The 14,999-nt window shown below is 46.4% G+C and overlaps 1 protein-coding gene and 1 long non-coding RNA gene across 6 annotated transcripts in view; one reads left to right on the top strand and one right to left on the bottom strand.

Moving 5' to 3' along the window:
* Positions 1 to 14,999, bottom strand: part of LOC119954733 (A disintegrin and metalloproteinase with thrombospondin motifs 20-like) — a 469,933-nt gene that overhangs the window by 89,693 nt on the left and 365,241 nt on the right. The gene's annotated exons all lie outside the window — the stretch shown is intronic.
* Positions 1 to 14,999, top strand: part of LOC119954734 — a 117,911-nt gene that overhangs the window by 52,917 nt on the left and 49,995 nt on the right. For 3 of the 5 annotated variants that reach the window (XR_005458310.1, XR_005458306.1, XR_005458308.1), the window contains exons 1-2: positions 9,869 to 10,115; positions 13,725 to 13,837. This is a non-coding gene — a long non-coding RNA (uncharacterized LOC119954734). Of the gene's footprint in view, positions 1 to 695; positions 794 to 4,021; positions 4,180 to 9,868; positions 10,116 to 13,724; positions 13,838 to 14,999 lie in introns of those variants that run through there. The other 2 variants (XR_005458309.1, XR_005458307.1) reach the window with 2 other exon arrangements.

Genomic DNA, 14,999 nt, shown 5'->3' with positions numbered 1-14,999 from the left:
CCCTTGGGGTTAAGTGTGGAAAGGAATGTTTCTGCTGAAGACTGTGGCTTTAACCACTGTGAAAAGACTGAACTCATGAATTATGATCAAAAAAATGATTAGGGAATCTCACAAAAGATGTATAAAGCTAATAGCACAGTGGTTAGCGCTGTTGCTTCACAGCGCCAGGGTCCAAGGTTCGATTCCCAGCTTGGGTCACTGTGTGGAGTCTGCACGTTCTCCCCCTCTCTGCGTGGGTTTCCACCGGGTGCTCCGGTTTCCTCCCACAAGTCACAAAAGACGTGCTGTTAGGTAATTTGGACATTCGGAATTCTCCCTCTGTGTACCTGAGCAGGCGCCGGAGTGTGACGACGAGGGGATTTTCACAGTAACTTCATTGCACTGTTAATGCAAGCCTACTTGTGACAATAATGATTATTATTAATAAAAACACCCCAAACTATCAGGCACAGTGATATGGATTCCAAACAGACTGGCTACATTCCATCTGGGAATTTCTTTACAGGTAATCCAAGTCGATTGGCATAATGAACTACCACACCTTCCATTTATATGTTCCTAAATAACAAATTGCAGGAGAAAAGCATTTAATCCCTTCATGTTTCAGGTTTAGTGCTAGAAGGTTTTCTGGAGGTGATCCTCAGCTTCACCGTCTGTGGAGTTAACTAACATTGAGGTTTGATTATCCAATATAGACCCGCCTTGATTTTCATTTCCTTTCATTTCAATGGATTGAAAATTGAGCAGTTCCAATAACATTGGAGTTCCTGGATGAAGAACGACCAGCTGCCAGGTAGACAATACGGTTAGCTCAAATTAGGTTCTTATTACTCTACTGTTCAGTTAGATTCCCTGTTCCCTATTTATGTCTGTTCTGGGATGTTGTTCCATAGGTACTGGTGTTTCAACCAACAGAGCACCCTTCAGTTCAATGCAGATACCAAGCATATGTAGTCATGGGGAAACATTACTTCCAAGCCAACAACTGTCCTATCCTGATGGCTCATTACAATCTAGGGTAGCAACAGTTCGCGTGAGATCCTCTGGCCTCCCCCACATGGCGTGTTTCTCAGTGGTGGGATGTGGCCCACTATTGGCCAACGGCAGGATCATCTGGTCCCGCCGCTGTCAATGGAATTTCCCATTGAATCCACCCCATGCCATGGGAAACCCATGGTGGGGAACCTAAACTTTCTACATGTGAGGTGATGCACTGGGCAGGCTAAAGGAGGTAAAGGAATGCATGACCCTGGGAAGCACCGAGGATCAGAGGGACCTTGGTGTGCATGTACATCAGTCCCTTAAGGTAGCAGAACAGGTAGATACAGTGGTTAAGAACTCATATGGTAGCACGTTAGTGGGTGCCAGGGGATGGGTTTGTGTTCTGTATCCTCCTTGTGGGGCCGGAATTCTCCGATCCGAGTTCGCCCTTCCGCGCTGCCAGCGAGAACAAAGAATTTGGCGCTCAGCCGAAACTCGACTCACTGCAGCGGGACAGGAGAATCCCGTCGGGCGGAGAATTCCAGACTACATCTCTGCACCCTCTCCAGCATCTCTACATCCCATTTATAATACAGCAGTCAGAACTGTATGTCGCTTTATCAATTTCTTCATGGCTCTGCTAACCTGTGTCATAGCTTTTAGTGATTGGTGTATTTGAACACCCAGGGATCACGGAATGCTTGCCTTCATTGGATGGGACATCGAGTATCAAAACTGGCAAGTCATGCTCCAGTTGTATAGAATCTTGGTGAGGCTGCACTTGAAATATTGCGCACAATTCTGGTCGCCACACTACCAGAAGGATGTGGAGGCTTTGGAGAGGGAGTAGAGGAGCTTTACCAGGATGTTGCCTGGTCTGGAGGGCGTTAGCTATGCGGAGAGGCTGAATAGACTCGGACTGTTTTCATTAGAAAGACGGAGGTTGAGGTTGGAGGTCTACAAGATTATGAGGGGCATGGATATAGTGGATGGGTAGGCATTCTTTCCCAGGGTGGAGGGTCAGTCACCAGGGGGCATGGGTTTAAGGTCCATGGGGCAAAGTTTAGAGATGTGTGAGGCAGGTGTTTTATGCAGAGGGTGGTGAGTGCCTGGAACGCGTTGCCAGGGGAGGATGTGGAAGCAGATACATTAATGGCATTCAAAAGGCAGCTTGACAAATACATAGATAGGATGGGTATAGAGGGATATGGCACAAGGAAATGCTGAGGGTTTTGGCAAAGGTTGGTATCATGACTGGTACAGGTTTGGAGGGCTGAAGGGCTTATTCTATGCTGTATTATCTTTGTTGCTTTTCCTGCCTAGGCTTGCACCTTCCAAGTACCAAGTGATATGACCTCCCTATTCTTCCGATTAAAATATACTTTGGCACACATTTCTGTCTTAAACTTCATTTGTCAATTATGAGTCCATTCAGCCATCCTTCTCAGTATTCCCCTCCAATTTGGTGTCTTCACCACATTTAATGTCCACCTATTTCTTTTATGTTTTATCAGTTTTTCATGTTCCTTCATCCACTTGTGGATCATTTAATTGATCGTTCATAAATTATATTTGTGTTGGGATTTTTCTGAATCACAATATCCTGAGCAGATTAGCTAGTCACTTCATCCAAAACAGATAACAGGCTGAAGAATATTTTCTGTTGTCCCAGAGACACAAAATAAGTTCTCACATGTCTAAACAAAAGGATAAACTGGTGTTATTTGCACCAGATGTTCATGGCCTGAATCCACAAGAAACAAACTGCTGTGAATAACCTGGTATTCATTCGATTTCTTTGAGCTTCAAGATTCAATTGTTGTCACAGCAACCATGCGCATCAGCTTACCTTAGTAAGTACATTGAAATGATCAGCATGTCACTTGAAAGACTTGGAAGACTATTCATTGCATCAGTAACTAAAAGAGCCATTTGGGAACTGAGAGTTGAGGAAGATAAACTTGAACATTTTTATCAATTGCCTGTACATTGGGTTTAATGACATGATGAGAAGTCATTCAACTAAAACACTACCTGAGCGATTTTCAGATTGCGATCGCCGTCAGGGGGATTGCGTTTCCCGATTTTCCCGCCCCTCGCCGGCGATGTCCTGGGGTTCAGGCCCACGAAGGGCTGGGACCTCATTTAAATGGATTATAATAAATTTTAATATTAATAGGCCTTCCCGCAACGTGATCCACCCCACACTAAATATTCATACCTTGCCGATGCTTTGTAAATACGGTTCATCAAGGGAGTCCCTGCGAAGACACAGAGGTAAGTATAGCCCCTGGGAGGGAGAGGGAAATGCCAGAGCACTGCACCCTGTTGACACTGCCAGGTTGGTATAGTATCAACTTGGCAGTACTGCCCTATGCCGGGGTAATGCGGGTGCGGACCCTCTTGTTAGCCCCACTGTTGGGGTAGGTTTCCATTCATGGGGGATAGAGGTGACATTGAGCTGTGAGGGGGAACTTTCAGGGACAAGGCGGTGTGGCTACTGAGGGTGGGGGGTACGCCACTATACATCCACGGTGTCCGGAGTGGGAGGGGGGCAGGAAATAAAGTAAAACTTCACTTCGAATTGGGCACCATTTTAAAGCTGGCACCCTGATCTCCGAGAAGCCAGGTGCCAACTCAATCAGGACCCGCCCCGCCAGAGTGACGGCCTAAAGCGTGCCCACTCATTCTTTTTAATTGAATTGGCTCAAGATCTGGAGTGAAAACTGCCCTGTGCAACTGGAGAGCAACAAGTCAGTTTTCAATCCGAGTCTGACACTTCGAAAAAAAATGACAAGATTCTGCTCTACATTTTAAATTTAACAATCACTCAGACTTTTATCAGATTAATGAAAAGGTTCAGCAGGGCAAGTCAACATGCATGTGGCTTTATTTTGTTACATTGCTGTGTCCCATGCAGCGTGATGACTTCATTTTGCATGCTTCTAATCAAAAGAAATTCTGCTTTCAATTTAACGTTTGTTCCAGCTGTGGTACCAATTACTCCGAGTGACAAATTATTGGTGATCTTCTGTTGCAGCTGGCAATGCTAATGCCCACCATCCTGCCAAAGAGACTGGCGAATGGACTGGTTGCTTGGCTTTTCTGCCTCCTCAACATGCATCTGACTTTCCAATTGACAGGAAAATTAAATTGGATCCGTACTGGTGAGACTGTGAACTTGGCGCATCATAATACGTGAGTAATAGTCAATCTCCTGTAAAGGTGAGCACCCCCTCCCCCATTTCTATTTATTAAAACAATATTGTAATTGTGTGACACTTTCCAATGGTGCGGCCTTTCCCTTTGCTTTCTCATCCCTGACCTCCAACCAGTATTGAAAGTGCAGGTCTTTTTCTCCCAGCCTGTGGAGGCGTGGGCAGGCTCCCTGCAGTGGGAGTACAGCCTAATGAACCTGCATCAGGGAGTGACAGGCTCAGGTTTGATGTCTCTGTGGGCTTTTGGTGGGAGTGCCACCTTGACGGGTCGTAATGCTCACCTAACACCCAACAAGCGGATCAATCTGGTTCCGGGTGCCATGCTACTTGAAAGATTAGGAGCTCCATGTCCAGTTCAAAGTTCATGGGAGTGGAAAAAAGATTCTTTTTTTAAATTTAGAGTGACCAATTAATTTTTTCCAATTAAGGGACAATTTAGTGTGGCCACTCCTGCACATCTTTGGGTTGTGGGGGCCAAACCCACGGAAACACGGGGAGAATGTGCAAACTCCACATGGACAGTGACCCAGAGCCGGGATCGAACTTGGGACCTCAGTGCCTGAGGCACCAGTGCTAACCACTGCACCGCCGTGCTGCCCCTGGAAAAAAGATTCTTTACGGACAGTTTAAGCCCTGCAATTGTGCTTGGAAGCAAAGATAAGGGGTGCGATTCTCCGATCGTGGGACACACTGTCCGTGGCGACGTGAACACAGTCGCCTTTCGCCTTTCCGAAACGGGCGCGGGCACAGTTCACGCCGCTCCAGCCTCACTTCCTGGTGCGCACTGGGGGCGATGCCAACCCGCGTATGCGCGGGGGACTTCTTCAACACGCGGGCCCTGACGCAACATGGGGGTTCAGGGGCCGGCCGCATAAAATAGGGCCGGGGCTGGAGAGGCTGGCCCGCCAATTGGTGGGCCCCGATCGCGGGCCAGACCCCATCGGAGTCCACCCCCCCCACCGGTGAAGGAGCATCTCTCTCCACCCCACCCCCCCCCCCCCCCCCCCACACACAGGCCGACCCTACGCGCACAGTTCCTGCCGGTTGTGAGCAGGTGTGAACGGCACCGGCGTTTCCGCACAGCCGCTCAGCCCATCAAGGCCGGAGAATCGGCGGCCCGGCCGCGGACAGTGGCCCATGACAGGCGATGCGCCAAACGCGCTGGCCCAAAAGGCACTGATTCTCCGCTGCTCAGAGAATCGCCTGCCAGTGTCGGACCGGCGCCATGGGAAGAAATGGCCTGAATGGCAATTCTCCCATATGGCGCGGCATGGGAGAATCCCATCCAAGGTTGGTTCATGACGGTTCACAGACATGTACTCAAATGATGAGAGTGCTAATTGTATGTTTCTTTACATATCAGCAATCGCTTCTCCCCATTACTTTTAGTTGAAAGTAAGACCCTCAAAAACATTATTTGTGTGAAGGTCGACTCCTAACTTTTGCCTAAAACATGGGTTCCCAAAAATTGACTTTCATCGGAGTACATTCATAACTCAGAAGGCCGGCGTGAACCGCTCCAGTGCCGTGCTGGCCCCCTGTACTCGGGCCCTGTTCGCGGCGAAATGAAACGCGACGGCGTTCAAGACGGTGCAAACACTTGGCCTCAATATCAGAGAATCGCGCCCCTAATTTCTCTCAGAGGGTTGAGAGGCTTTGGAACGCTCTTCCTCAAAAGGCGGTGGAGGTGGAGTCTTTGAATATTTTTTCAGGAAGAAAATAAGGAAGGGTAAGCAAGGGGGTGAAAAGTTATCGGGGTTAGGTAGGAATGTGAGGTTTGTTATGTTCTGTAGACTGGCCGAAGCGAATGATGAACGACAGAACATCTAGTTTAAATAGTTTATGATGAAATAACTTGCATGTTAAGATAGCTAGGATAAGTAAAAGAATAAACTACGAACACTAATTAATCATTGTAGAGCTACTGCAAAATACCTTTATCCTCCAGCACGACCTACTCCCAACTCCCCAGCCACAGTCACATGGTGAGTTTGCACTGCCACCTAGTGGTCGGATGTCATGCATAACAACTTGCTTTATGCATATCATCACAAGGTTGAAGCTACAATCAGATCAGCCATGATCTTTGCGACAGTTTTAGATAGGGGATCTGGATCGGTGCAGGCTTGGAGGGCCGAAGGGCCTGTTCCTGTGCTGTAATTTGTATTTGTTCTTTGATGGCGGAGCAGGCGCAAGGGGCTGGATGGCCTGCTCATAGTTCGTATGTTTCTTTGCGTTTGGGTCCATGAAAGCCATGGTGATGCATCTGGAAAGGAAGCTTTGCTAACTCTTTCATTCCTGAGGTGGCTCACTTAGAAACCTCTTCGAACTCTGTGATTTGAGGCACGAACCTACTGCTGAATAATCCTCGAATTGCTGCAGCGAGCATGCATTCAAATATAATAATTCATATAACAGATAAGAGAAAGTGTTAGAAACTGAAGCATGCAGTTAGAAACTGGGGGTGTTGGGACAAGAAAATTTATGTTCTGAACTGAGAAGTAGGGTACAAACATTATAACGCTTGAGGCATGGACAGTTTTTTCCTTTCTCCCTGAATTTTCTTCCCTCCTCTCTTGAAGGTTAGTGACAGACATTCTAGACCGACTGCTGTTCACATTCAAGTTTGGACCTTTTCACAGGTGATCATATCGCAATCCTGACCATTTGTGGACAACATCCTGCAAAGGTTGTGGTCAGAATTTGAAGCCTCGACTAATATTTCTCGTCCCTATGACAGGAACATTGATGCCGGCTGGAGTACAATGTGCAGTCTTGGTCTCCACATTTAAGAGATGCATTGCATGAGGTACAGCCAAGGTTCAATAAATTGGACCCTGGGATGAAGGGATTGACTTATGATGAGAGGCTGGGTTAACTGGGCTTCGACTCTCTGCAGTTTAGTAGAATAAGAGAGAATCTCATTGAAACGTGCAAAATTCTGAAGAGGTAGATGCAGAGAGATTGATCTATCGGTTGCAGAATCTAAAACACGGAGCACACAGTCTCAAGGTGAGGGACAGGTAAGTCAGGACCGAGTTGAGGAGAAATGTCTTTGCTCAAAGGGTTGTGAACCTTTGGAATTGTCTAATCCAGACGGCTGTGGATGCTCCATCGCTGAACATATTTAAGGCTGGGACAGACAGATTTTGGACTTTTCAGAGAATTCAGGGTTATGGGAGTGGGCAGGAAAATGGAATTGAAACGCAAGACGAGCCATGATCATATTGAATGGCGGAGCAGGCTCGGTGGGCTGTGGTCCACTTGTGCTCCTATTATGTTCGTAATTACCGTATGCTCAACTAAGATCAACTAATTCAGCACAGGCTAAAATGTGTTCATTTAGTCAGGATGTCGAAGCTTCTTATGCAACCTAACAGCTTTCCATTGTCTAATGACGATGTTTAAAATGCAATGAAGTGTTCAACTACTCTCAGGTATTCGAGGAATAATAGATAAGAAATACATGCAAGTAAGCCCACAAGCACCAAATCCTTACTTCTAAAAGGAAACCAGTAGCAGCAAAATTAGTTAATCATCTGATGTTCTGTTTCAATTCAAGCACACACAATGGAGGATAAATTACAAGTGGGAAATGTAAGCGGGTGACAAATTTTGCACCCAAGGATGTACCTAATACATCTAACATCTGTGGAAGCCAGAGTCTCATCAGCCAAGAGCAGCTACCCCGGCAGACAGGTTGATATGCAAATCTCATCCACACGTGTGATAAGTACAAATACTAGAATTACTACAAATCTTTTGGGGTTTACTTGTTCTCAAAGTTTTGTTTCATATCCATTAAATTGTATGCATCTTTTCCGAGACGAATATAATGGGCAGACACCTGGCCCTTGAGCCTCTATCACCAGCCAGCCCTGAAATCTCTTGTTGAATAGCTGCTCAAGGCACCAATTTATTTCCTGGATTTTCTGTCCCAAACTGGGGGGATAGACTTAGTCTTTAGCACTCCTGCCATTTCGCAGGGGTCTGTGGAATAGGTGAAAAGGAGATAACGGGCGGGATTTACCGACCAACCCACCACGTGTTTTTCAGTGGGAGAGGTGGGATTGACTGACCTCGCCCTTGCTAATTGGATTTCCCGGTGATTGCACCCCTCGTTGCCGATTAACCCACGGGCCGCAGTGGGACCGGAATATCCCATTGACCTGAACGGCGCCCAAGGGCTCATCCCCATCACTTCATGGGTGTGATCTACCGGCCATGTCCTGCCTCAATCGGAGCGCGGCATGGCCGGTAGATCCCAGGTGAAGCCTCCTGCAGGTATGTCCCCAAGTCCCATGAGGCCTTGGATCAGGAACCTGCCAGAAATGGGCGGGACTAAGCCACGCTCGCATAAGTAGGCCTTAACCCTACTTAAAGCCTACTTACAGGCCTCACAGGATCTCCCAGTCTCCCTAGTGAGGTGACAGCCGGGTGCCGTTCAGTACCGGTCCACACAAATGCCAGCCCTTTGGTGGTCAGGGATAGTGCAGGGTGGCGCCCTGGCCCTCCCCCTGGAACGCGGGCACCTTGGCACTGGCCGGCTGGCATCCTCGCACAAGCACCTTGGAATTGCCAAGGTGGGTGCATGAGTGACACTGAAAATCTGGTAGCAGCACTGCCAAGGTGCGAGGGTAGCAGTGAAAGGGTACTTTGGTGCCAGGGTGGCGCTGCCAAGAGTCAGGCAATGAGGCGGGGGGGCCATGTCCATGAAAGGAGGATGGGGCTTATGAACTGTGGGGGTGTGCAGGGCAGGTAAGTAGGGGCCTCTGGGAAGTTGGGGGGGGTGGTGATTTGCGGGAGTACGGAAAGGGGGGCATTTAAGGGGCATGGGGAGGCCAGAGGAGGGTTGCCCCCAGGGACCCCATAGCGTGGTGTCCTCACTTGGGGAGAGATTAGTGCCCACGTGTGTGGGAGGGAGGGGGGGGGGGTTATATGTCGATGGGTGGTGAGTGCGAGCTCACTTAGAGAGTGGGGCACCGCTTAAAAATGGAGTTCAGCTCCCAGAGATGGAAAAAAAACTAAGCGTGGGCTAAACCAGTGAGAAACTCCGCAGGGCCCAAAAAAGTGACTACATGCCGTTAGATAGCGCTGGAGAACTTGCCAGCAGAGCCAGCGGGAAACTCCCCACAAACCCGCCACAAATGACACTTTGAAACATTTCCATTAAATCACACCCATGACACGTCAATTGGTTGCCATAGTACACCAGCTCAAATATTAAAGTTTCACCATCCCTTCACTGAAAATCTTGTTGCCATTATGAAGCAGACCTTAATGCAGTGCCTGGCGGCACAATGCTGATTGGAATCCATAATGATTCTGAAATAAGATTTGTGCTTTTGCTGCAGGAACATGACAACTGTTCTCAAATATGCCGCCTACAAGTGAGGAATGCATGGAGTCCTACAAGCATATCAATAAAGTTCAAAACACCAGATTGGTTGACAATTAATGCAAATCACAAGGAAAGTGTCCAGCTATTTCCCAAAATATTCAACCGGACAACTTAGCTAAGGCAGCACTAAAGGTAAACAGTGCCCTTTCAATCCACACGTTTAATCTTCTCGTGGGAGCATGACCTTTCCTCCAGATCCGCTCTATTTAGTCTGTATCCAAGGCTAACTATTTGCTTGCACAAGCAGCTGAGCACAATCACACTGGGAAGATGCTGTTGAAGTGCGGAGGTGAAAGCTCTCTCCACGCCTTCAAGGTGCTGGGTAAATTGCTGCAGTGCACAGTTAATCCCATTTCAGTAGCGTAACTAAGTGATTTCTATACTCATAACCACAGCTTCTCAACAAGACGGAGACACGTTTACTATCTCAAAGCTGTTTTGCAAACATTCTTCAAAGGCAAAGAAATGATTACTTGATGTGCCTCTGCAGAGAGGATGCCTGGACTTGTATCAAGGTAAGCCAAGTGCAACCTACAATCATTGCCTGCTCCTAAAACGACCTTCAATGCGTGTAAAAAGCAGCAGCTATTAATTATTGCGGATTAGAAATATTGACTCTAAGTCACAGGACAATGCTGAGAAGTAAAGGTGGTAAAAACGTAAAAGACTTCTCTGTCCAATTCAGGATTTGTTCCTCTGCTCCAACATAATTTTCACGCAACTAACAATCCAGCAAATTTGGCTGCTGCAGTTTAACATGGGAAATGTAGAGCTGTGACTAACTGGAGTTTTGGGCAAAGCTTTCAGTTGAGTAATTTTTAAAAAGGGGATTTAAAACGATTCAAAGTATTGCATATCAACAGTAAATCTACATCCTTTAAAAACTTTGGAACAGGAAAGGGTTTACCCTCTTCAGTCATTACACCCTTTCATCAAACAGATACCATGTCCTGGTAAATATATATAGGATAATGGATAGCTAACAGTAAGATATAAAGCAGCAATTCATTTGAATGGATCTAATGAAGTCAAACAGTGATACTGAAGCATGAATATCAGAAAGACCTGGTGATAGAGCTTTAAAGCCAATGACAATTGTTTAATTCATAACTTTAATTTCTAACTTTACTTGTTGCTGATGCGTTGCATGTGAATTAGGCAAGCGCCGTGACATAGGGACGCAAATAATAAGGATGAGTATGGCAGAGGGCTAATATTATGTGAGATTGTGATATTGCTTTGATGACTGCAAGATTTCTTGGCAGTCAATTATAGGGAGATAAACTTTGCTCTATATATTTTAACCTCTTGAGAGCTTACTATATGTAACAAACCGAGATGCCAAGCTATAACTCGTCAAACGTATTTGGGTGGGTGAAGAAGTAACAATGTTAAAAAGTTTTAAAACTAGACAAAGAAGAAAGTACTGAGTGACTGTATAAAGTAAAATATCTAATGCATATAACAAATGCCATTCCTTTTCACATCACTACATTACATCGTTACAATCTTTAACTTTATCACGCTGTGATTTTGTGGGGTGCTGTTTTGCAGGAACCATTTCTAGTATCACATATCTGTACAGTGATATCAAGGGTCCATGGAGGAAATGTTATAGTAATTATAAAAGGCTTGCATTTATAGGGCTTTTTAACACATCATTAAAATATCTCAAAGTACTTCATATGCAATGAATTATCATTGAAGTGCAGTGTGTGCTATGCTGACAAACACAGCAGCTGTTTAAGCCCAGCAATATCGCATGAACATCAATGAGATAACTCAACAATTTCCAATGGCTTTTGTTGAAATAAGAACTTGCATTTACATAGTTACCCTCGCATTCTAACAATGTCCTGAAGTGCTGCGTAGCCAAGGAAATACTTTAGAAGTGTAGGCAAACACAGCATTTAAACTGCACAGAAACAGCAATAAATGGCTACACTTTGCTTTGTTCATTAAGGGATAGATGCTGGTCACCAACGTTGGGAGTATTTCCCCACTTTTCTTCAAATAAAGCTCCACCTTTTTGCTGATTGCACAGGTATTGCTTAACATTTGCACTATGACCACATCTGTTAGATACAATTATAGAGTTGCTAAGAAATAGTACCTAGACATTATTATTACTTCTGTAATCCTGTGAGATGCAACATTCAATGCCTTTACCATTGGTGCACTGTGGCTACAGTACAGACTATCACTATATACTGGGTGGCACAGTGATTAACACTGCTGCCTCACAGTGCCAGGGACCCAGGTTGGGTAACGGTGTGGATTTTGCACTTTCTCCCCATCTCTGTGTGTGTTTCCTCCGGGTGCTCCGGTTTCCTCCCACAGTCAAAGGTTATGCAGGTTAGGTGGATTGGCCTTGCTAAATTGCCTTTTAAGTGTCCAAAGATGTACAGGTTAGGTGGGGTTACAGGGATAGGTCAGGGGAGTGGTGCTCTTTCGGAGAGTCAGTGCAAACCCGCTGTGCTGAATGGTCTCCTTCTGCACTATAGGGATTCTGTGTTACGCAGCAGCGCAAACTCAGTTTACTTCAAGTGTCTCCCAGTCCAGGGACCGCTACCACTGAGAAGAACAAGAACAGCAATGTCATCAGAAGATCATCTTCACCTCCAAACTGCGTGCCATCCTGGCTTGGACATATTTTACTACTCTCTCACAATCACTATGTTCAAATCCTGGAATTCCCTACCTGATACCACTTTGGGAGCACCATCATCACAAGGAGTCCAGTAGCCAAGGAGATCTATGACACCATCTCAGCGAAACCAATTATGGATAACAAATGTATACTTGAAAGCAACACTTATATCCAGTAAATACAAAACGGAACCAACAAAAATGCAGCACAATAGATTAAGAGTTACAAATTTGATGAGCATGGAAAAACTGTTACTTGAGATAAGTATTCATCCTATTAAGTAATATATAAGCTGCTAATAAGATACATAAATCACATCAAATAACAGAGAAAATTGATAATAATTTTATTATTATTTTGAATTAATACAGCCATCTGGAGAAACAGATTACTGTCCACCTGTTTATGTTGATATAATTCATAGATGGCCTCATTATGAATACTTGGCTGAGCTCTTAAATTCACGAATGGATTAACTCAGCAGAGGTCTGTTTTCAGTGGAAGTGTTTACTCTGATTGACTAATATCTTTATTAGCTTATAGGAAGTTAATCTTTCTTTAAACTCTTTCAATGTATGTTTATTTGGACAACATTGAGAGGAATGATGAGGTAAAGCTTCTGTTAGTAATCTACAATGACTCATTTTCTAGGGATGGAAATGGAGCAGGTTTTTCACAGCAGATTTCTGGGTGGGTGTTTTTTTCAGTGCATTTCAAGTCTTGGCATTGTTGTTATATAGCTTCTTGGTATAGTAAGGTGTTTAGTGGGTCAGTGAGCATGGTAAATTATGGGGTTGGTAGCAGGCCTGTAGGACATGGAAGGGATATCCGGGCTGCATGAGAAGTGGATAGAGAGGTGAGGGGTGTGAGAGGTGAGGACTAAAGGCTCCAAAAGCCTTTAATACAATTGGGTTGATGTCCCAATAAACTGGGGCAGGCCCTCTAACCAGCTGGTCTTGATACTCACCCAACTCTATGGCTCCCTCCAAATTGCCAACGGAGGCATTGGGCTGGATTTCATCCCACGCCCATCTCCCCAGAATGAAAATGTGGAGGGTCGGGCCCCTTTTAAAGGAAATGGGTCTGTCGAGTTAGGAAATCCTCTGGCTCGAGCTTCCTACCTCAATGGTGAGAATTCAGCCCCAAGTAAGGATGACAGGTGCCCTTCCCTAAAGGGCAAAAGTAAACCAGATAGGTGTTTAGACAATCCAACAGCTTTGTGGTCACCTATACTAATGCCAGCTTTTTATCTTCCAAACTGAATTCAAACTCTCAAACTGCCATAGTGGCATTTTCTATGCCTTGGTGAAGATAGATGGCTTCAAATGTAGGTTGTCAACTCTATGGTAGCTGAGGTAGATCCTCGACAGTTTTACACTACATCAAACAAACCTGTCATCTGGCTTCTTAGCAACCAGGGTATTGTATGTGATGTACACATGTGAATATCAAGGTAAAGCTTCATATTTTGCAGATGTGAACATACAACAAAGTGATTTTCCTTGTACCTGGCCAAAACAGATGTTGATGGGAAAACAGAAGAGAAACTGCCAGCAGAACACCAAGTTAAATATTTCTAGTTCACAGGTAGGAGTGGTTGAAACATAAAAGTACATCTTTGGCTTAGGGAGTGCTGAAATCACAGGCGCAATCTAATGGCCACACTGTGCCTGAAAAGCAACTCGCTGCGGCGCAGCATGTCCGATAAAAGCCGGGACCTCACTCCCGGGATCTAACCGGCTCGCCATGCCTCGCGAGATCCGACACGAATTCGCGAGACGTTGCAATGTAAATTCCGCCCATTGTGTGCGGAATCTCTTTTTGGCAATTCTGTATATTAGAGCGAGACAGCTAGCCTCACTCGAATGTGCAGATTCCGAAGGTATCTGAGGCTTTGGGATTCATTCCCTTTGCCTCGGAGACCTCGAGCACTGGCAGCTGACATGGGCACTGCCAGGGTGCCAGGTTGGCACTGCTAAAGTGCCAAGCTGGCATATTTTGTATGTGTGTGATCGGGCTGGGGGTGCCCTGTATGGCTGTTGGGGAAGTGTGGGGGAGCCGCTGATCCTCCCATATTGTGTTCAGGCTACGGGGAGGGTTGGGGATTTCTTTGGGGGCCTCGGAGAAACGGGGCTATGTGCAGCCTCACACGCCCAACCCAATAAGGACATCCCGCTATGGGGTCCCTGGGAGCTCACCCCTCTTCAGGACCCCCTCACACCCTTACAGCCCCCCCCCCCTTCCAGGAACCCCATCCATCACCCCCCTCAAACTCCCAGGGCCCCCTACATACCTGGCCTTCACATCCCACCCTTCATATCCCCCTCCACCCTCCTTTCAAAGGCATGGCCATCCTCGGTCTCTGATGCTTGGCAGTGCCACCCTGGGCCCGCATGAACACCCTTGCACTGCTACCATGGCACCCTGTCAGTGCTCCGGCTAGCTTGTCAGTGCTACCCTGGGTGGCAGTGCCAAGGTGCCATCTGGGCAGTGCCAGGGTGCCCTCATTCCAGGGGAAAGGGCGCGGTGACCACCTTGCACTATGTCTGGTCACTCAGGGATGTCCAATGGCCCGGGAAACCCCCCAGGTGCCGTTCCATCTGTTCCACGTTTGTGTGGACCAGTACTGAATGGCGCCCGGGTGTGGCCTCGCTGGGGAGGCTGGTAGATCCCAGTAGATTCCTGAGTAGGATTAAAACCTATTTAGGCGTGGACCATTTGGTTACGCCTCCTTTGGACGGGATTCTGA

This window comes from Scyliorhinus canicula, chromosome 20, assembly GCF_902713615.1.
Source record: "Scyliorhinus canicula chromosome 20, sScyCan1.1, whole genome shotgun sequence".
NCBI classification, from domain to species: domain Eukaryota; kingdom Metazoa; phylum Chordata; class Chondrichthyes; order Carcharhiniformes; family Scyliorhinidae; genus Scyliorhinus; species Scyliorhinus canicula.
Note: the sequence above shows the minus strand (reverse complement) of the source record. Positions and strands in the feature narration are given on the sequence as shown.